Source organism: Eurosta solidaginis, chromosome 2 (genome assembly GCF_040869045.1).
Source record: "Eurosta solidaginis isolate ZX-2024a chromosome 2, ASM4086904v1, whole genome shotgun sequence".
NCBI classification, from domain to species: Eukaryota; Metazoa; Arthropoda; class Insecta; order Diptera; family Tephritidae; genus Eurosta; species Eurosta solidaginis.
Window position 1 is genome coordinate 74,227,372 of NC_090320.1, and position 22,213 is coordinate 74,249,584.

Genomic DNA, 22,213 nt, shown 5'->3' on the forward strand with positions numbered 1-22,213 from the left:
CAGCACTATTACATAATTATTTCGAATTATTTTCACAATTTTTCAAACTTTAATTAGGTGTTTTTGCATTAAATTGCAAACGGTCAAAAATTAGCGCACAAAAGTTTACTAGGCAACTCTGTCTAGTGAGAGTGCGATCAGCTGACACGTTCTTACGGAAAAAATCAAAATTGTTTTGATTTCTACGTTCCGGGCTACGTACGTACGGGCGTTGCACGTCGGTGAGTTTTCGTTTACATTGCACACTCTATCTTATGAGGTCGTGTCAGCTGAGACGTTTTTGGTACGTACGTTCGTGACTGCCGCATAAGTGTAATGGACAAAGCTGTTGTTTTTATAATTATAAGCTTTTATTTAGTTTCACTTTTGTTGTCTGTAATGGAATCTTGCAAGTTAAATTTGATACACTTCCCGGTGTCCGATTGAGCTGAAATTTTGCACACATGTATAACTCCGATGACAATGCAATATTACTTTGTTAGAATTCGATAAATTAATCGATAACACAGTTATCGGTAAAGATTTGTATTTACTTTGGCATAACAGCCTAAGTCCCATACAAACCCGCCGGTACCTATCCGTGGATTGTGATATTTGGACGTGGTGAATCACGCGTGTCACGCGTGGTGAATCTCAACGCTTGCGAAAAGCGGAGACACAACCCTCTGTTGTATTTCTGTGTATAACCAACATAGCTGAATTTTTAAGGCTGTTTAACTCTGTAATCTTTTCTGTAATTTATTTTGCTTTTGGAAAAATTACGTATTTGAAAAAAACTGGCAGAAAAATATTGGCATAACAGCTTAAGTTAAATCAAGAATGGAAAAACTGGGAAAATTTGAGCAGATGTGGCAATTACGCGTGCCCGTTGAACGAAATATTGACAATCTATTGATAATCGCTAGGAAATTATCGACATTCAATCAACTTAGCAGCACTTTGGCCGCTCAAACACACCCATATTAATTGTGCATTAAATTAAAAATATACAACTCAAAAGCTGAACTACCAGCGCTACCGCCATCAGCTCAGTGTCATCATTGCCAGTAGCGCCAATAACACCAAACTCGTGCCTGACACACAAAAGTCGTTTCACTCAATAGCGCAAGTGAAATGTACTACGCACTCACTACTAAGTAACGTCAAATATTCGATTGGAGTCATTTCGTCAATGAGCTACCATTGAGCTGGCGCCGCATTGGCGCTGGCGCCATGCAATTTACATCACTAAAATTGCACGAATGTCCAGGCTCATGACTGTTAATCCAGATGGTGAAAACGAAGACTCAAAGGAATGCAACCTTGCAAACAACAGCCGTCATTTTCAAAGTGTAAAAATTCTGTGATACAACGAACGCTAACGCCGTTAGGCTGTTATCGGTAAGTGTTGCATACTTTTCTGCGCACTTGATTTTGTTTTACAGATTTTTGGCGATGGAATTTTAGCTAAGCGAAAGTAGAATTTTATTTTAAAACAGATTTAACCCACAGATGATTAGAACAATTAGAAATGTGATATAAACTGTAAGGTTTAATAAATTCGCAGACGAAAAAGCTTAGTTATCGTTAAAGCTTACAATGAACTTGTAAAGTGTTATATTTCTTTAGAGTCAATTTATTGTTTACTTTTTAGTTAATTTTATTAACCAATAATAAAAGCTTATTTTTAAAAAAGTTTTTTTTTCTTTAATTTTATTAATAAATCAGCTGTTGCAGGTATGCAATACAAAGACGACCTGCAAAGAAGAAAGTTCAATGTAATTGCCAAACAAAATTAATTTCGATTATCGATACCTAACGTAACGTGGCGAGGAGTTACCCTGATCTTCTACCACATATTTTGTGGTCACCAATGGTGGTAATAAACTCTGTTCATTAGTAATAAAAGCACCACCAGCGCTATTTTGCTTTTCAATTATAACGCTTATCGGATTTGGCATCTGATCAGGATCTAAACGGCGTTGGGCTTGATCATACTGTTGCGGCTGTTGATATTTACCAGTAACAGGTGCAGGTGGTTGCTAAAGAAAATAACACAAAAATAATCATCAGCAAATTTGTAAATTATTAGTTGTGTTGAGGGGTAAATAAAAGCAATGTTGTCGTTTGAGAATATTTTTTAATTCTGACTTGTAAAGTTATTTACAATAGCTTATAAAGAAAATCTTAAAAATATGTTCCTAAAACTAATTATATGTGTATGTGTGATTGTTTATATGTATGATGATAGAGATTCATTTATTTTGATTATATTGATTAATGCTAGCCTCTTGATTTTTATAATCGTGATGTGGGCATTTGTAGCATTTACAAGTAGGCAAACATTTTAAAACTAAGATAAGAAAAGTATCCTGCGTTTGGCTATAAATGTCAGACAGTAAAATGATTTAGGTATATTTGTATATGTATGTAAACATTTGTAATTTTTATTTGTTGTGAACGAAGTGATCGTTTGCTAAATATATGTATGTACATGTGTTTGTTGGAAATATCAGTTTACGTGTCAATATTACTTCTTAAAAATATCTACGGATTATATTACTAATATTTGTTCACATGTGTATATGCATGTTCAATTTTTATTTGAACATATTGCCGAGGGGAAAATTATCGTTTAGGTCTAGGTATGTTTTTATTGAAATGGATGTGTGTGGACTGTATGTATTTTGCTATTTTACTGTGTGTGTACATGTTTTTATATTTTTATGTTTGTGGACGTGAAAGATTTATAGTGATTTTATCTTTTGACTTGCATTTGTATATGACATAAAATATTAAAAGGCAAATGATAAGTAAAATTATTAATATTAGAGACAAATGTCCGCTATGATTTTTTAAGTTTAGGTTGCTTATCTTTAGTTCATTTTTGGCCAATTTTTCAATATCCCTTTTGAGTTTGTCTAACTCCTTGTTACTGCTTATATTGTTGATTTGTAGTGGAGTTATGTTGTCCTCAGAAATGTTGTGTATGGCTGTGGCTATTGGATCCTGTTCTGTATTGATTGTGCTCTGTATTTTAAATATTTGTAAACCTGATATGGTTATACCTTCGTGTCTGGCAGTGCAACCGGATTTGATGGAAAGAATTCCTTGGGCTGGAATTTCCATTATTTCGGGTTTGCTGTTACCGCAGTCTAAATGTAACGTGAAATTTTTAAATACTTTGTAAATCCACTTATTGTCTTGGTATAGTTCTGCCCATAATGGAATTTTCTTTGTTTCCTCATACTGGCAATCTGCTTGGCTGCCTTTTAAAAGTGGTGACAGTTTACAGGTTTGATCCAAAGAAGATTTCCACGGTGTTTTTCCTTTGCTTATGAGATGGCTATTTAAACCTCTAGTACACTTATTCAGTTCTGCTTGAGAAATCAAAAAATACAAGTGCAGCCCGAAGTTGTATACTAAGAAATTTTTTTTTTGTTTTATCTTTATGATTTTTCCTTTGTACTCAAATGGGATCGCTATCAGTTTGTATATTTCTGACGATTCGCTGTGCATAAGTGGTATTTCTGCTTTAATTACCAGGTTGTTGTCGATTATGAGTCCATTTGCTCTCATAAGATTGTATACATCGCGTAGTTGGTTGTTATCTTGCTGTCCAGGTATTTGAAGTTTTTATGGAAGTTTTTCTTTAATCAGTACCAATTCCTTGTTCAACTGTGTTGGAGCGATAAGAGTTGGATTAATTCGTCCATGGTTCAAGTCTATCAATAATTCAATTATAAACTTTTGAATAGTCTCACATTCGCTCAATAAAATGGTGACTTGGGTTACTAACATTTGAAATTGGATGGTCATTTTATCTTTGTTAATGTTTTTTATTAATTCTGACTGAAACCTGTTGATTTGACTGGCTATTTTTGTAAATTGCATATTGACCTCATTTACATTTTTATTTATTATGTTTGCCGCGGAATTTATTATTGAAAATTGAGCCTTTAGTCTCTCTTTGATGTTATGCTGGTTATTCAGTAGTAATCTGAAGTTGGATTCTATTTGCTCTTCGCTGTCAGCGACCATTAGACCAAATAGCATATTATAAATAGAGCCAATCCATTCAAAGGGAGCCCTTCGTTGCCTTTTATTGGACACGATTAAATCGTGACTACTTTTTATCGCTTCATACCGCCTTCCTAGTGACAGCGATATAACCGTGCATGCTTCCTCGAAATCTGACAACAGATTACAGTGATTTTTTATTCGATGTAGACAGCCTGGCATCATATTCATTTGTTCAAAATATGAATGGAGATCATAATAGATTACCAAATTCCAATTTGAAGTTATGACGTCCATCTTTCCCAGTGAATCCAAATAGATAGCCGAGTTATCTGGAAGTTGAGCAACTACTCCATTGCTTCCTGTTTGACTGCTGACTGCTTTGAATCCATTTATTGGTGTAATACAAAACAGAACCATAAGTAGAAGTGCACATATGTTTGTACTTGGTCTGTGCTTTGCCAGTTTACTTGATTTAAATTTAGTTAGTACCTGTGCTAGTGATTCATCCGCTCGCTCTTCTTGATTAGTGTCTGGTGATATAACTAGCGGACATAACTTCTGAATCGGTCGTTTCAGCGTACTATTCTGTAGCTTCAATGTGGCGACTCGAACTCTACCATCAAGTCCTGGATGGCACTCTATTATTCTATCAAGAGGCCATTTAGCTGGTTGGGTATTCTCATCCTTTACTATGACTATGTCACCTATTTTCATATCTTCTGCTGGTGTTTTCCACTTATTTCTCTGTTGAAGGGTGTGTAATCCTTCCAACATTTCCAAAAATCTCGCTGAATTTTTTGTATCAGCTTCCATTTATTCAAAGATGATATATTGTTGTCATCTTCTGAAGATGGTATCGATACCAATGGTGTCCCGATTAGAAAATGGCCTGGGGTCAAATCATCCATTCTGTTTTCATCATTAATGGCATATAGTGGGCGTGAGTTTAATGATGCCTCGATCTGTGCTAGAACAGTAGACATCTCCTCAAATGTTAGTTTTGTGTCTCCGATTGCTCGTTTCAAATGATATCTCATTCCTTTTACACCAGCCTCCCATATTCCACCAAAATGTGGTCCTGCCGGGGGAATAAGATGCCAAGTAATTTGCTCATTGGCTAAGATTGGTGCAACTTCACAATTTTGTTTTACTGCTTTTTTAAAGTCTTTGTCGAGCCATCTGCTTGCACCCACGAAATTAGTTCCATTGTCGGAGTAAATGTGTATAGATTTTCCTCGTCTGCCAAAAAATCTTCTTAGTGCTGCCAAAAATGTTTCTGTTGACAAGTCACTGACGGCTTCCAAATGTATAGCTTTGGTTTAAAGGCAGACAAATACTGCGACATATCCTTTGAACGATTTTTGTCCTCGCCCTTTAGAACACCTCATTTGAAAAGGTCCGGCATAGTCTACTCCAGTATATGTAAAGGGACTGGATATCGACACTCTGGCTAATGGAAGATCACCAATGAGCTGCGTTGCAGCAGCTTGCTTGAATCGTATGCATTTACAACAGATACGTATGCAATGTTTCACTGCATTTTTTAATCCGATTATCCAGTATTGTCGCCTGACGACTGCTTCTGTTAACCGATTTCCACCATGTATTGTCGCATGATGAGCATCTTTAATAATTAATCCGGCCAAGTTTGATTTTGGTACGACTATTGGGTGCTTTTCATTATAAGGTAGCTCTGAATTTGTAAGCCTGCCTCCAACCCTTATTATGCCATTTTTATCCAAGAAGGGGTTGAGGCTTGCTAATTTGCTTGAACTCTTGACAGCTTTTCCATCAAGAAGTTTACTTAATTCTTCTTTATAAAAGTTCTTCTGTGTTTGTCGGATGACCGTTAATGTAGCTGTCTAAAGCTCCTCTGCCGATAAATGTGAAAATTTGCGCGTTTCTCTCTTTTTACGAAAGCGTAAAATGTATGTTACCACTCTTTGTAATTTTAGCCAACTTGAATATTTGTTTATTAAATTGTCCATAAAAGAATCTTGGTCTCTGGACGTCAATAAAACCGTTACTTTGTTGCATGCATTTATCGTTGTTGACCCTTGATCTTCTGTTGACGATAGCCACTTGGGTCCATTCCACCAAATATCCATATTTAATAATTTTGGAGATGGAATACCTCTTGACGCCACATCTGCTGGATTGTCTTTCGTGTTCACGTGTCCCCAGGTAACTTGTGGTATAAGTTTTTGAATGTCTTCTACCCGATTTCTGATAAATTTATCTTTGTTCTTCGGATTTGCAATTCAGCCCAGGGTTATTGTTGAATCACTCCATGCATAAGCTTTATGATCCCTTGCAATGATCGCGCACACTTTATTCGACAATTTTGCCAATAAATGAGCAGCACAGAGTTCTAGTTTTGGTAAAGTTTTCCGATTTTTAAGTGGATTAACTTTCGTTTTGGCAGTTAAAAGCTTTACGGAATAGCCAACTTTTGCATAAATTACTGCAGCGTACGCCTTTTCGGAAGCATCGCCGAATCCGTGAATTTCTACTTCACATTCCATGCTAGTTTCAATCCAGCGTGGAATTCGCACTTCTTCCAATATGCTAACAGTGTCAATGAAAAGCTTCCATTCGTTTTGTAGGTCATCAGAAAGCTGTTCGTCCCATCCAGCCTTTTCAATCCAAAGTTTTTGCATATATAGTTTTGCAACCACAGTGATTGGCGATAACCAGCCCAACGGATCAAATATTTGGGCGATTTGTGATAAAACACTTCTTTTTGTTATTTTCTTCGGCATTCCCAAATTAATTTTAAACTGGAACTCATCTTTCTTTGGATCCCAGTATAGCCCAAGTGTTTTCACTGCTTCCTTTTTTTATTTGAATTATTTCATTTTCTCCCATAGTGGTGATATTTTTGGTAATACTGTCGCAATTCGATAGCCATTTCCTCAAATGAAAACCAAATAACTGAAGATGCTTTCTGGATCATAATACATTGATTAACCGTATCTCCACCAGTCATTAGATCATCCATATAAAAATCTTCCCTTATGATTTTTTGTAGCCAATTGTTTTCACTTGAGCATTTGTTGGCAATTTCAAATAATGTACGCACTGCTAAATATGGTGCCGAAGCGGTACCATATGTCACTGTTGTCAACTCGTATTCCTCTATATTATTTGAAGGATGTTCCCGCCACAAAATTCGATGATACACTTGATCTTTCTCCGAAATTTTTATTTGCCGGAACATTTTTTCAACATCTGCTGTGATTACCACTTTCCATAGTCTCCACTTGACGATGATATCAAACACATCCCTTTGAAGTTTCGGTCCTGTTAACATGATATCGTTTACGCATTTTCCATTTGAAATTTTGGCTGACGCATCGAAAACAACACGAAGTTTTGTACTTAATTTATCCTCGCGTATAACAGAATGGTGTGGCAAATAATACTTCCCATTTACCTTCTCGTTTGCTTTTATCATGTGCCCAAGGTTTTGGTATTCGTGAATGAACTCCTTGTAATCATTGCAAAGCTTTTCACTCTTTTGAATTTAGCTTCCATGGATAGCAACCGAGCAACTGCCTGTTTACGAGAGTCACCCAGCTCCATGTCATCTTTAAATGGAATTTCCACAATGAATTGCCCATCTGCATCTTGTGTAGTGGTTTCCTCAAACTTTTTCAAACACATTTCGTATTCCACTTTAGCTTCTTCATCCTGTTCTTCCCCTAGCTCCCAAAATCTCTCAAGGTTGGTTACTGCCGATGTGACTTTGCTTGGTTTCTTTTGCTTAATTATTCCAGACAAAATCCAGCCAAACTTCGTAGCTTGTGCAAGAACTCCATTGTGTTTTTATGCCTTTTTCTATTATTCTGCCAAATATATCACCACCAATCACCATGTCAATTCTATCAGCTTTGTTAAATAATGGGTCAGCAAGAGTGTAGTTTTCCCATTTTTTAAAGTTGAACCTGAAGGATTGATCAGGTTGCGCAGTTGTAAGGGTTGATAAAACTATGGCATCCACTTCTTCGACGTGCTGGCTCAGAAAACGTGGTGTAATTTGCACTTTAATTTTAAACTTCGATTCACCAACCACAACATCTCCTAGACCATGAAGCTTTGTCATCACTTTTTTCTTTGGTACACCTAATATCTGTGCTGCCTCTTCGGAAATTGATGTTATTTGTGACCCTTGATCAATAAGAGCCCTTAATAATATGTGCTCACCATTCGCAGCTTTTGCTCTCACTTGGGCTGTGGCCAGAATTACCGTTGTTAGACCTGCTTTTGTGGACATTGCTGCCTTCTTTTGAACGTTATCGAAATGAAGGAGCTCATGATGACTGCTGAAGTTGCATATTTTACACTTCATATTACTAGCACAAGTTTCTCCTAATTTGTGAAGCAGACATCTGTAGCAGATTTTATTGTCTTTGGCATATTTATGCCTTTCATCCGTTGATATGCTCTTGAAACTTCTACATTCGGTTATGATATGATTTGGTATTTTGCAGTAAGTACACTGCCTAAATGGTTTCCTCACGTTGGTTGACGTGTGATTTGCTTTAAATATTTGCTGATTTCGGATTTTGTAACCTTGCTCCTTTTAGGCTACAGCTTTCAATGTCTGGAAGTGTTGATCCAGAAAATCTCTAATATTAGATAATGTCTGCACCTCTCTTGTCTTTTTAACCGTTTGTTCATATAATTTGAGTCCATCTTTGTCCAATTTGCGAACTATGACTCGAGCAATAAATGGATCTGCGTTTTCAATTTGTATTCCTAGTGACTGTATTGCGTTACGGCACTCATTTGTAGTATCGAGCAATTGCCTTACGCTTTCAGCATTGTCACTATTTATGGGCGGCTGATCCATTATCCTATCCCACTGTGTTGTAAATAAAATACGTTTATTATCGTATCTTTGTTTAAGCAGACTCCACGCTGCTTCATAATTTTCGGTTGATATTTGCAGGTGTTGTATTAACCTTCCCAGCAAACACAGTTTCTAACGTTAGAGAAATATTGTAGTTTTACATTAGAATTCTAATGTAGTTCTCTAATGCATTTCGAATCGAAAACTAGGTTAGAGAACTCGATTAGAATTCGACTGTGAAACGATTCGAATAACACTAGAAATGCGATGTTATGATTATTGTCACAGTTATCGATTATTTGCACGACACGATCAGTCACAGTGCTATACAAAAAAAATAAAACTAGTGAAAAGTTGTGTGTAAATATTATAAGCTGAGAAATAAGTTTTTTTTATTTATAATAATAAATACTAGTAAGTGAAAATGAATCCAAGAAAGTTAAAAAGGGAAAGCGAGCCGATTATTGAAGGGCTATTTGAATGGCATGAAGAAAACTCTTCCGCATCCGTAACTCAAACCAATGCCGAGCTCAATCCTGAGGAAATAAGTGGAAGCGAAAATTCCAACACAATAACTAGTACTGAAAACTGTGAAACATACGATAGGATTTTGAATTATTTTTATTTTATTATAATTTATAAGCTTATTACCAAATAAAAGTATTTGATATAATGAAACAATGAAAATTTCGCTGATTTTAAATAACTGAACTTAATTGCGCATCACTTAAAAATTCTCATTAGAAACCCATTAGCAATTGACGTTAGAATTCGATTAGAATTCTAACCCTTTTCTCGATATCGAGAACGAAGTCCCCTTTTTGTCGAGAATGTTATAATTCGCGACAGTTGCGCAAATCGTCCTCTAACCTTCTACCTTAGAGAAATACATTAGAATTCGATTCGTCTTCTAATCGTTTTCTAACCTAAATGTTTGTTGGGTTGCAGCTTCACCCTTCAAACAAAGGCGAAGACGTAGCACTTTTTCTGAGCTTGATAATTGCTCATTTTTATGGACCATATCCTGGAACACATTGTAGAAATTGGCCCATTCTTTTATCTCGCCATAAAATATTGGAATTTTTAATTTTTCTAATTCCAAATTAGGGCGATAATTTATTTTTGGCTCTTTCACTAGACATCTTTCCAAATGCCCCAGATTTTCAAAATATTCTACAACTACCTTGGCATAGGCATCTTCTATTTCAGCATTGTAGTATTTTGAAAAATCATTTGTGTACGCATTTTTGATGTCGATATATAAACTTTCTAAATATTTTATTTGATTATTACCGATCGTGCTCTCGAAGCGCATATCAGTCATTTTGTTTGTTATTGTTTCAATTTTCTTCATGAAAAATTCAATTTTTGGGTCATTTTTACCCATGCTTGTAGTTTGTTCTGCTGTTATTGGTGTTTGTGGCATGCGGTTATCTGCTAAAGAAGTATGCAATCTTCTTGGTTGAAATGGCACTTCATCACTAAGGGATTGTTTGAACCCTTGAACTACTTCGTCAATTTGCATTCTTATGGCACTGTATTTATCTTGCGTGAAATAATCCTCATTGCCAACGCCATCCGACAAAAGTTTCTCGTTGTTGGCGTCCAATTCTTTTTGGAGCTTTTCTATTGCTTTTATCACCTCCTCGGTCTTCGACCTAGTTACTTTTTTTCCTGCAACATTATTGTACATCTGCAGTACTTTTTCACTTATGTTCATCTGGGATTCAAGGACTTTTCCTCTGTTTATTCCCATATTGCTTTTTTTTTCACTATTCAAAAACAAACACTGAACACTATTTAAAACACTTCACTTTTTATTTTGACTTGTTTTTCTCCAAAGGAATCGTTGGAGGAAATTGGTTTGGTCGCCCGGTTGACCTTGCTGTGCCTCGACTCACAGCTGATGTATTCCTTGGATTGATTACAAATCACTTTAATTTCGTATAATTTTTTATATTATACAGCTTATTTCCACATTCGTTTGAGCTCAATTTGGCGGCTCGTATGGACCAAATGTTGAGGGGTAAATAAAAGCAATGTTGTCGTTTGAGAATATTTTTTAATTCTGACTTGTAAAATTATTTACAATAACTTATAAAGAAAATCTTAAAAATATGTTCCTAAAACTAATTATATGTGTATGTGTGATTGTTTATATGTATGATGATAGAGATTCATTTATTATTTGATTAATGCTAGCCTCTTGATTTTTATAATCGTGATGTGGGCATTTGTAGCATTTACAAGTAGGCAAACATTTTAAAACTAAGATAAGAAACGTATCTTGTGTTTGGCTATAAATGTCAGACAGTAAAATGATTTAGGTATATTTGTATATGTATGTAAACATTTGTAATTTTTATGTGTTGTGAACGAAGTGATCGTTTGCTAAATATATGTATGTACATGTGTTTGTTGGAAATATCAGTTTACGTGTCAATATTACTTCTCAAAAATATCTACGGATTATATTACTAATATTTGTTCACATGTGTATATGCATGTTCAATTTTTATTTGAACAAGTTGTATTAGCATACATTATAACCAGGACGTCCGGACGTGTCCGGGTATTGGGGGTTGACCCGGCTTGGGTGGTTGACTGAGCATTGGCGTCTGTCCAGGTTGTGTTGGTGGCATCATAAAAGCCATCAATAACAAGTGCCAAGAATATATCCGCGGCATACCTGCCGACCAAAATGATTCAAGGCGTTGTGATTGCCAACCTCACCTACCCGTGGCGAATCCTGTACCTAACAATTTGGTGTGAACAATTGGTGCCAGTTAACCCTCTGAAATAATCGGCGCAATTGTACGCCATTGTGTTGGCATTAATTTGGCAAAATGCAAACACTTTTCATCCTCCTCCCGTGACCATTCTGTCTTCTTTATGCTAGGATCAAGCCATTCGTACCAGCGTGCCTTACATTGCTTGGCAGATTTGCGGTGCAGCAGTGATGCAATACGTGACCACTGGTTTTTTCCATATTTCATTACAGCTGCTTTGAAGATTTCATCCTGAAAGTTATCAATTTAGTTAATAAACGGCCAAGAGTAACCAGTCGCGTCAAATGCTTACCTCAGTGTTTCTCCACACACCACCTTTTATCATAATTCGCGGCATGGTGCTATATAATTGTGAATTCTTTCGATGAGCACAAAAATCAAAGCAAAAATTTGTGTCGAAATAAACAGCAAAAATCATTGTATATTAAAGACTGAGAAAATTTTAGAATAGCACCCCCCGAGTTCGGGGCAAAACTTGGTATCAAATGAAAGAGGGAGTTCTCCCGATCACAAATATATATATTTTAAAGTGCGAAAATAATTTAAGTTATTTGTTGTTAAAGTTTGCAAATTTAGCAAATTTCTATAGCACTTTAAATTACAATTTACACATATTTCAAAACCTTAATCCACATACATATCTATATAAATTGGCAACGATAAACTTAAATTGTATTTTTGTTTATTTCACATTTCATTTTTGCATTCTTTTTACTTATTATAAATGTTTTTATTAAATCAATCGCGCTTTTGTAGCAACATGCACATATATATATATATATATATATATATTTTATTGATGACATTACAAAGCTGTGCTGCCACATATATATACGTATACACATATAAAATTTGTATAGAAATTTGCAAACTTTAACTCCAAATAACTTTTAAATTATAAGTTTGCGCACTTTAAAATATATATATTTGTGATCTGGAGAACTCCCTCTTAATTTTAAATCTTTCCGGAGATATTCCACTTAAAACTCTTAAAATTGAAAAAATTTTCCACCACCAAATGTTTTGCTGTCTCTGCTGAATTAGAAATGGCGGATTTTTTTGCATGCAAAAATTACGTATTTTGCTATCCCTATAAAAATAATAGGTGCGAGAGAGCACGATACATTGTGGGAAAGCTAAATTTGTCAACATGCTATTTCATTTGGAAAATTTTTCATTACAAATCGTCACCCCTGTCAAAAATTCGTGTGGCTGTGTGCGTTTTTGGTCACACGATTTTTGCAGGGTTCTTAGGTCCAAGAAAAGTGTAGTAGCTGCTAACGAAAACTGTGTAAAATTTTTATCGTAAAATTACAAAGAAATGCCCTTATTTACTTTCAAACGAGCACTTAATTACATCCCTCTTTAAAATCCATATGTTTTGGACAATTTTAATTAACAAATTGTGATACTTTATTACCAGGGACGAATGCTAAAACTCGACCAAAACCATAGGGGGAGGTATTAATAGACGCGTTTTTGCCTCGCTTCCAATAAATCGAATACTTTTTCGCCTTTGGACTATTGATAACAGGACAAAACGCGTCTTTTCATTTCTCTTTCCACATTTTTGGACGGGTTATTGCAGTCAACCTCGGTTTCAAACTGTTTTTCGCGGAGAACTTTTGAACGGATAGAAAAAATTAGCACCCATGTTTGTATTCTTAATACTGGAATAACTACGCGTTCTCAGATATCCCAATTCAAGACTTTTGTATAATTTTCTGTAGGACCCATATAGGTGCACTACATTTTCATACTAAATACGTTCAAAAAATTTACCATCACAGCAACTCATAACTGATATTCCTCTCCTTTTTTTGTTTCCCTGCGTCGCTTCCCACGACAGCAACCCCGGTAATTTTGACACTTCGTTCAGTGTCAAACGCATGTTCCACGCAGGTTCCACAATAGTTTGACACTGACCGAAGTGTCAAACGGCAGTGTGTTAGAAAGAGAAAGGAATTGTTGCCCTCTCATACATATCATACTTGTAATCCTGTACTATGCCCTGTACTATGAACACAAGCTTATGCGTTATGAGTAGATTGCACGCATTTTTATGGAGAACGGTAGAATGAGCGACACTGGCGCCATCTGATATTGAAAAGTGGCCATCTCCCAAATTTTGTTACAAGCAAAGCATAAGAAGAAGAATGTGACATTTGTTTTGGTTAAGGGTGTTGACACACTTTGCAAGTGAAATTATTTTTCCCACTGGTTGGTAAATTTTCTACCATTTTTCGCAGGCAAAAACTGTAATATAACAAATGAATACGACACAAAATATGTTAGCAAGTATCTTTGTTGTAAGGAGATAATGTTTATACCAGTGCTTCGCAACATTTTGTATGTGAATGGGCAAGGCGTAATAAACTTCAATTGCCACGTCTGAAGTTCCTTTTGCGTTTGTAATATCTTGGTTGATTGTGGCGATGTTATTGGAATGCATAAGCTTGTGTTAAACGCATCTATATGAAAAATAGGGGGACTCATGAAAGCATATAAACTTATAAGGTGTAAAATTATATCCATTTACACACGCTGTTATATGAACGCACCTAGTAATACTCTTGATAAACTTGATTGTTTATCAGCTGTATTATTGCCAAATAAATTTTTTTTGATTGTTATACAAATTAAAAAATGCCAAGATTAAGTGAAAAATCAAAACTAAAACGCCTTTACTTGTTGATGTTGGAGATTTCTGATGAAAATGCCTGCTGTAATGTCTGCAAGGTTGCATTGCTTTGAGTTTACCGCATTTACACAATAGGGGGACTCATGAAAGCATATAAACTTATAAGGTGTAAAATTATATCCATTTACACACGCTGTTATATGAACGCACCTAGTAATACTCTTGATAAACTTGATTGTTTATCAGCTGTATTATTGCCGAACAAAATTTTTTTTGTTGTTACACAAATTAAAAAATGCTAAGATTAAGTGAAAAATCAAAACTAAAACGCATTTACTTGCTGTTGTTGGAGATTTCTGATGAAAATGCCTGCTGTAGTGTCTGCAAGGTTGCATTCCTTTGAGTTTACCGCGTTTACACAATGAAATGTGCGCGTAAATGTATACAAATTGTGTAAATGATTTTTCATACAAAATTTGACAGCGCGTTTACGCACTAGATAAATTTATACGTTTAGACACTTTATAAAGTATTTTTAGCCTATTAGGGGGACTCATGAAAGCATATAAACTTATAAGGTGTAAAATTATATCAATTTACACACCTAGAGTATTTCTTGATGAACTGGATTGTTTATCAGCTGTATTATTGCCAAACAAAATTTTTTTGATTGTTATACAAATTAAAAAATGCCAAGATTAAGTGAAAAATCAAAACTAAAATGTTTATCAGCTGTATTATTGCCAAACAAGATTTTTTTGATTGTTATACAAATTAAAAAATGCCAAGATTAAATGAAAAATCAAAACTAAAACGCCTTTACTTGCTGATGTTAGAGATTTCTGATGAAAATGCCTGCTGTAATGTCTGCAAGGTTGCATTCCTTTGAGTTTACCGCGTTTACACAATGAAATGTGCGCGTAAATTTATACAAATTGTGTAAATGATTTTTCATACAAAATTTGACAGCTCGTTTACACACTAGATAAATTTATACGTTTACACACTTTATAAGGCTTTTATACTGTTACATAAGTCCCCCTAATGCCCTGACGCCGCGAAATAAACGCGACGAACATCGCTTTGTCAAAAATAGAATCCCCATAATTACATGAAGGTGAACGCAATGAACGCCAAGAGCGAAATTTACGCGACGTCATTTTGTGACGATAGATTTATTTCTATCGTCGCCGCCGGGCGCTGACGACAAACATCCCAAGGGTTGCTGCTGTTCAATTTTTTAAGTATAAAAAAAGAAAACATAATATCCAAAAACAAATTTTTTTCTTTACATATAATTATACTCAGCTGAGCAGAGCTCACAGAGTATATTAACTTTGTTCGCATAACGGTAATCCGTAACGGAATAAACTAAGCGAGATAGATATAGACTTCTATATATCAAAATGATCTGGGTGAAAAAAAGAAATTCATTTAGCCATGTCCGTCCGTATGTCTGTCCGTCTCTCCTTCCGTCTGTAAACACGATAACTTGAGTAAATTTTTGGGTATCTTGATGAAATTTGGTATGCAGGCTCCTGGGCACCCATCTCAGATCGCTATTTAAAATGAACGATATCGGACTATAATCACGCCCACTTTTCGATATCGAAAAACCGAAAAAATGCGATAATTCATTACTAAAGACGGATAAAGCAATGAAACTTGGTAGGCGAGTTGAAGCTATGACGCAAAATAGAAAAATTTTGGACAATGGGCGTGGCACCGCCCACTTTTAAAAGAAGGTAATTTAAAAGTTGTGCAAGCTGTAATTTGGCAGTCGTTGAAGATATCATGATGAAATTTGGTAGGCACGTTAGTCCTATTACTATATGTGTGCTAAATAAAAACTAGCGAAATCGGATGACGAACACGATAACTTGAGCAAAAATCAATATACCTTTACTAAACTTAGTTCACGTACTTATCTGAACTCACTTTATCTTGGCATAAAAAATGGCCAAAATCCGACTAAGATCACGCCCACTTTTCCGATATCGAAAATTACGAAAAATGAAAAAAATTCCATAATTCTGTACCAAATATGAAAAAAGAGAGGAAACATGGTAATTGGATTAGTTTATTAACGCAAAATATAACTTAAGAAACAACTTTGTAAAATGGGTGTAACACCTACCATATTAAGAAGAAGAAAATGAAAAAGTTCTGCAGGGCGAAATCAAAAGCCCCTGGAATCTTGGCAGGAATATTGTTCGTGGTATGACATATATAAGTAAATTAGCGGTACCCGACAGATGATGTTCTGGGTCACCCTGGTCCACATTTTGGTCGATATCTCGAAAACTCCTTCACATATATAACTAAGGGCTACTCCCTTTCAAAACCCTCATTAATACTGCAACGAATTTACTTGCTGCAAATCCTCTTATTTGCAATCCTCTGCTAAGTTCGAATCACTAAACTGTTGAATAAATAACTCCAATTTGTAATAATGCAAAATGGCCTTTATTAAAGTACTTCACAATAACACTCAAACTGTGCAACGAATAGCGTGCTTAATAACCAAACTGATTGATAGCTCAAATCAAACTGAATTCCAGCGCCTCTACATCTGTCGCCTTTTATACTCTGATTTTAACATTTGCATCTTCTAGGCGCTTCCAGAATCTACTAGTCCATTAGCTCTCAAACATCTCAGCTGTAACTACAATTGCACAATTTTATAGTTTTTCTCATTGCATACTTATAGGAGTATCTCAGATATATGCATGTGTTTGTGCATTGACTCTCCGCTGCTCGTATACGTACATGGTACATATGTGTAGACGCAATTATTTATTCGTTTATGTGGATACATAATGATTGAATTATTGATGTGAATGTTTGTAGTTTACATTCTCTCGCCCACACATAGGCGTATAAGTAAATGCATCAGTGTGTGTCATCTCTCGGCTGCCTTATATATGTGCATACATGATTTGATTATTGACGTAAATATCGCTTAGCATGGCCTTAGCATCGCCTTAGTGATGGTATAGCTTAGTGATGCTAATATCCGTGACACTGTCCTCCACCTAAGTCTGATCGTCCCGATCAGACAAATCTCTCGATCTAAACGCTGCTTATCTCTCCAAATGAACCACTTTCATTTTGGTTCGTGGTTTGGTAGTGGTTTATATGCGGTACACTACATCGTTGATCCGTTTTACAACTTTGTATGGGTCTTCCCAGTTACACTGCAATTTCGGGGAAAAACCTTTTTTTCGTTGTGGGTTGTATAGCAGCACCAAATCTCCTTCCTGAAACCTTCCGAATTAATTGCTTTATCGTACCTCGCTTTCATCTTGTCACTCATAATCTTTGCTCGTTGCCTTACCAGATAGTGTATCTCTCTCAGCTCTTCTTCCAAGACACCAGTGGATTTCTTGACATTCCTCTCCGCATCGGCATCTATCCCATACTTCAAATCAGCTGGTAGTCGAAGGTCATTGCCAAAAATTACCTTTGCGGGAGTTTGGCCCCTTGTGTCATGCACTGCCGATCGGTAGGCCATCAAGAATAATGATATGTGTGTATCCCAGTCCTTATGGTACTTGTCTACTACTTTCCTTAAACGCTCCTCCAATGTTCTATTGAAACGTTCCACCATACCATCGGACTGAGGATGCAATTCAGCTGTCCGTGTTTTTCGAATGCCCAACTTCTTGCACATTTCTTGGAACACAGCTGATTCAAAATTCCTGCCTTGGTCAGAATGTAACTCCATTGGTACACCATACCTTGCAACCCATTCGTTTTTAACCACTTCTGCTACTGTTTCTGCTTCTTGGTTTGGGATTGGGTATACCTCTGGCCATTTACTGAAATAATCCATAACCACCAGTACGTATTTGTTTCCGCGGTTGCTAGTAAGAAATGGACCTGCGACATCCATGGCGATCCTTTCAAATGGTGCACCTGAAATATACTGCTTCATCTGGCCATGACTTCGGGTTTTGGGCCCTTTCGCTCTGTTGCATACCTCGCAATTGGCAATCCACTCGGTGACCGACTGACGGCAACCAACCCCATAGAATCTCTGCTTAATTTTCTCGAGTGTCTTCGTGATTCCAAGATGACCTCCACTTGGACCATTGTGCAGCTCGCTGAGCACGTCAGGAATCCTCTTTCTGGGAACAACTATCAGTTTCTTCTTGCATTGACCATCCTCACTCTCCCATACTCGATGCAAACAACCGGATATCAATTCTAAACTGTTCCACTGTGCCCAATATGACTTCGCAATGGGACTCTCTGCTGACATCTCCTCTCTGCTTGGTCTTTCGTTTCGTTCGAGCCCTTGCATAACATGTGACAGATCTGTATCTTCTAGCTGACACTTTCTTAGTTGTTCCTTGTCCCATTCATCCGTACACGTTATAGTAATTAGCCGGACATCTATAATGTCTTCTTTAGCCTCGACCTTTGAACAGTGCTTGCATTCCAAACTACATGGCCTTCGTGACATTGCATCGGCATTTCCATGGGTACTACCTTTTCGATGCTCAATGGAAAAGTCATAGCTGTGTAGTCGCTCGATCCACCGTGCCAATTGTCCTTCCGGATTACGGAACTGCAGAAGCAATTTCAACGCTGCGTGATCTGTCCTGACACGGAATCGCTGGCCGTAGAGGTATTTGTGAAAATGTTTAATGCACTCTACCAATGCCAACAGCTCTCTCCGCGTAACACAGTAGTTCCTCTCTGGTTTTTCAATCGAACGGCTGTAATATGCAACTACCTTCTCCTGTCCATCGACCAGTTGTGATAAAACGCCTCCTATAGCATATCCACTCGCATCTTTATCTAGAATAAATGTTGCTCCTGGAATCGGATATGCTAACATTGGGGCAGTGCACAAACGCTCCTTCAATGTTTGGAAAGCCACTTCTTGCTACTTCTTCCATTCAAAAGCTTTATTTTTTCTTGTAACCTCATGGAGGCTATGGGCTACGCTGGAAAAATTTGGTACAAATCGGCGGTAATATGTGCATAGCCCAAGGAAACTTCTCAATTCATGTAGGTTCTGTGGTCTTGGCCAATCCTTTACAGCCTCTATTCTTTCGTTCGCAGTGCAGATGCCCTCTGTCGTTACCTTGTGATCCAAATAATTGACTTCCTTTTTAAACAGCGCACAATTTCGGGGACTTAACTTCAGACCAGCGCCAGCTATTCTCTGGAAAACTTCCTGCAAGTTCTTAAGATGTTCATCAGAGTTCTTACCCAATACGATGATGTCGTCCAGGTACACCAAGCATGTTTTCCAATGTAGTCCTTTCAGTACCTGGTCCATAAGTCTCTCAAAAGTAGCTGGTGCATTACAAAGTCCAAAAGGCATCACTGTAAATTGCCAAAGACCATCACCGACACTGAATGCTGTTTTCTCTTTATCTTCATCCTTCACCTCCACTTGCCAGTAGCCGCTTTTCAAGTCCAGCGTGGAAAACCATTTCGTACCAGATAGCGAGTCCAGAGTGTCGTCAATTCTTGGCAATGGGTAGCTATCCTTTTTCGTTACGTCATTCAACTTCCGGTAGTCCACGCAAAACCTCATTTTTCCATCCTTCTTCTTTACAAGTACTACCGGTGAGCTCCATGGACTAGCTGATGGTTCGATGACGCCGCTGTCGCTCATTTCTTGTATGATTTGACTCACAACTTCCCGCTTCGCCAGTGGAACACTACGTGGAGCTTGACGGATCGGCCTCGTATCTCCAGTGTCAATTTGATGTTTCACAACATTGTTTCGGCCTGGTTTGGAACCATCCTGGCCAAATATGTTCGCGTACTTTAGGAGCAGTTGTTTTGCCTTACTCTGATAGGCTTCCTCTAGCCCCTGCGTCCATGCCGTGATGTCATTTGAAAGATCAGTATTACTAGATGAAACGTGTTCCTGGAGCTGTTCACAGTTAATAACTACTTCAGCCTCTTGGCATCTTCCCAAAATAGCCCCTTTGGTCAGTTTGAGTGGTGACTTGAACTCATTGAGTACTCTTACCGGAATACGTCCATCTTGTTTTGTCAGAGCCAGGGTTTTTCCTACAAGTATATTAAGTGGTGATTTATTTGCTGCTTCGACAACCCACAATTTGTTTGTCCCACAATCTCCATCAACCTTTGCCCAGATGACTGCTTCTGATTTTGGTGGTATTTGCTGACTCTCTTCCACCAGCACTCGTTTACTGCTGTAGCCTCTCGCAGCCGAAATATAGTGGCACATCCATGTTCTTATATCGCATCGTCTTGCTTTGCATATCGATTTTGATGCCTTGGTTGATTAAGAAGTCCACATTTGCCAAATGTGCCAACCTTTCAACATCCGAGGCAAACTCCTGCAAAGTCTCATTCGCTCTTTGGTGACGGTTTTGCAACTCAATTTGGAATATCTGTTTTCTATGCTCGCTTCCATAACGTCTCTCGACAGCGGCCATCAATGCTTCATAGCTGTTCCGTTCGTACTCTGGAATAGTCTGTAAGATTTCGGCAGCTGGTCCTTTCAATGCTACGAAGAGTGCAGCAACTTTATCTTCAGCATTCCAGTTGTTCACTGTTGCGGTCTTCTCAAACTGTAGCTTAAAGACCTGGAAAGGAACAACCGTCAAAGGATGGTGTCTTTACCTTTGGATTACTCGCTGAAACTGTTGGCCGATTTAATTGCAACTCTTGTATACGACCTCTCAAATATTCTATCTCAGCATCAATTTTGTCCTCGAGCTGCACAATTTTTGTATCCTGTGCTTCCAGCTTTGATGTTACCCTTGCTTCCTGTGCTTCCAACTGCGAAGACATTTGCGCCACCTGCAATGATAAGCGCTCCTCTTGTGTTTCCATCTTAGATGTTATACGTGTCTCTTGCGACTCCAGTTGGGATGCCATATATGTCTTCTGTTCTTCGAGCTGTGTAGAAATTTGTGTTTCCTGTGCTTCAATCTTCGATGTTATGCGTGTCTCCTGCGATTCCAATCGTGATGACATATATGTTTTCTGTTCTTCCAGTTGTGTAGAAATTTGTGTTTCCTGTGCTTCAATCTTCGATGTTATGCGTGTCTCCTGCGATTCCAATTGAGATGCCACTGTCGGTGTTTGAGCAGTTATTGCAGCCAATATCATGTTCAAGTCTGTGCTCGTAACTGTCTGCGATGTTTCGTTTTTCTCTTCAATTTTTGTTGTTGTTTCGTCCCCATCAGGATAAAAGACAAACTCGTCCACATCAATTCCTTGCGACTCCATTACCTCTCGTAGCCGTAGCTTGAAGTTCGATCTTATTTCCGGTTGTATTTAATCCACGGTTCTCCAACTCCTTTTTCAGTTGCTGGATCTTCAATTCACTCAACTTTGCCATGTCCCAGTTGTATTCCCAATCTTCGGAATTTATTCTCTGACACCAATTGTAACGAATTTACTTGCAAATCCTCTTATTTGCAATCCTCTGCTAAGTTCGAATCACTAAACTGTTGAATAAATAACTCCAATTTGTAATAATGCAAAATGGCCTTTATTAAAGTACTTCACAATAACACTGAAACTGTGCAACGAATAGCGTGCTTAATAACCAAACTGATTGATAGCTCAAATCAAACTGAATTCCAGCGCCTCTACATCTGTCGCCTTTTATACTCTTTGATTTTAACATTTGCATCTTCTAGGCGCTTCCAGAATCTACTAGTCCATTAGCTCTCAAACATCTCAGCTGTAACTACAATTGCACAATTTTATAGTTTTTCTCATTGCATACTTATAGGAGTATCTCAGATATATGCATGTGTTTGTGCATTGACTCTCCGCTGCTCGTATACGTACATGGTACATATGTGTAGACGCAATTATTTATTCGTTTATGTGGATACATAATGATTGAATTATTGATGTGAATGTTTGTAGTTTACATTCTCTCGCGCACACATAGGCGTATAAGTAAATGCATCA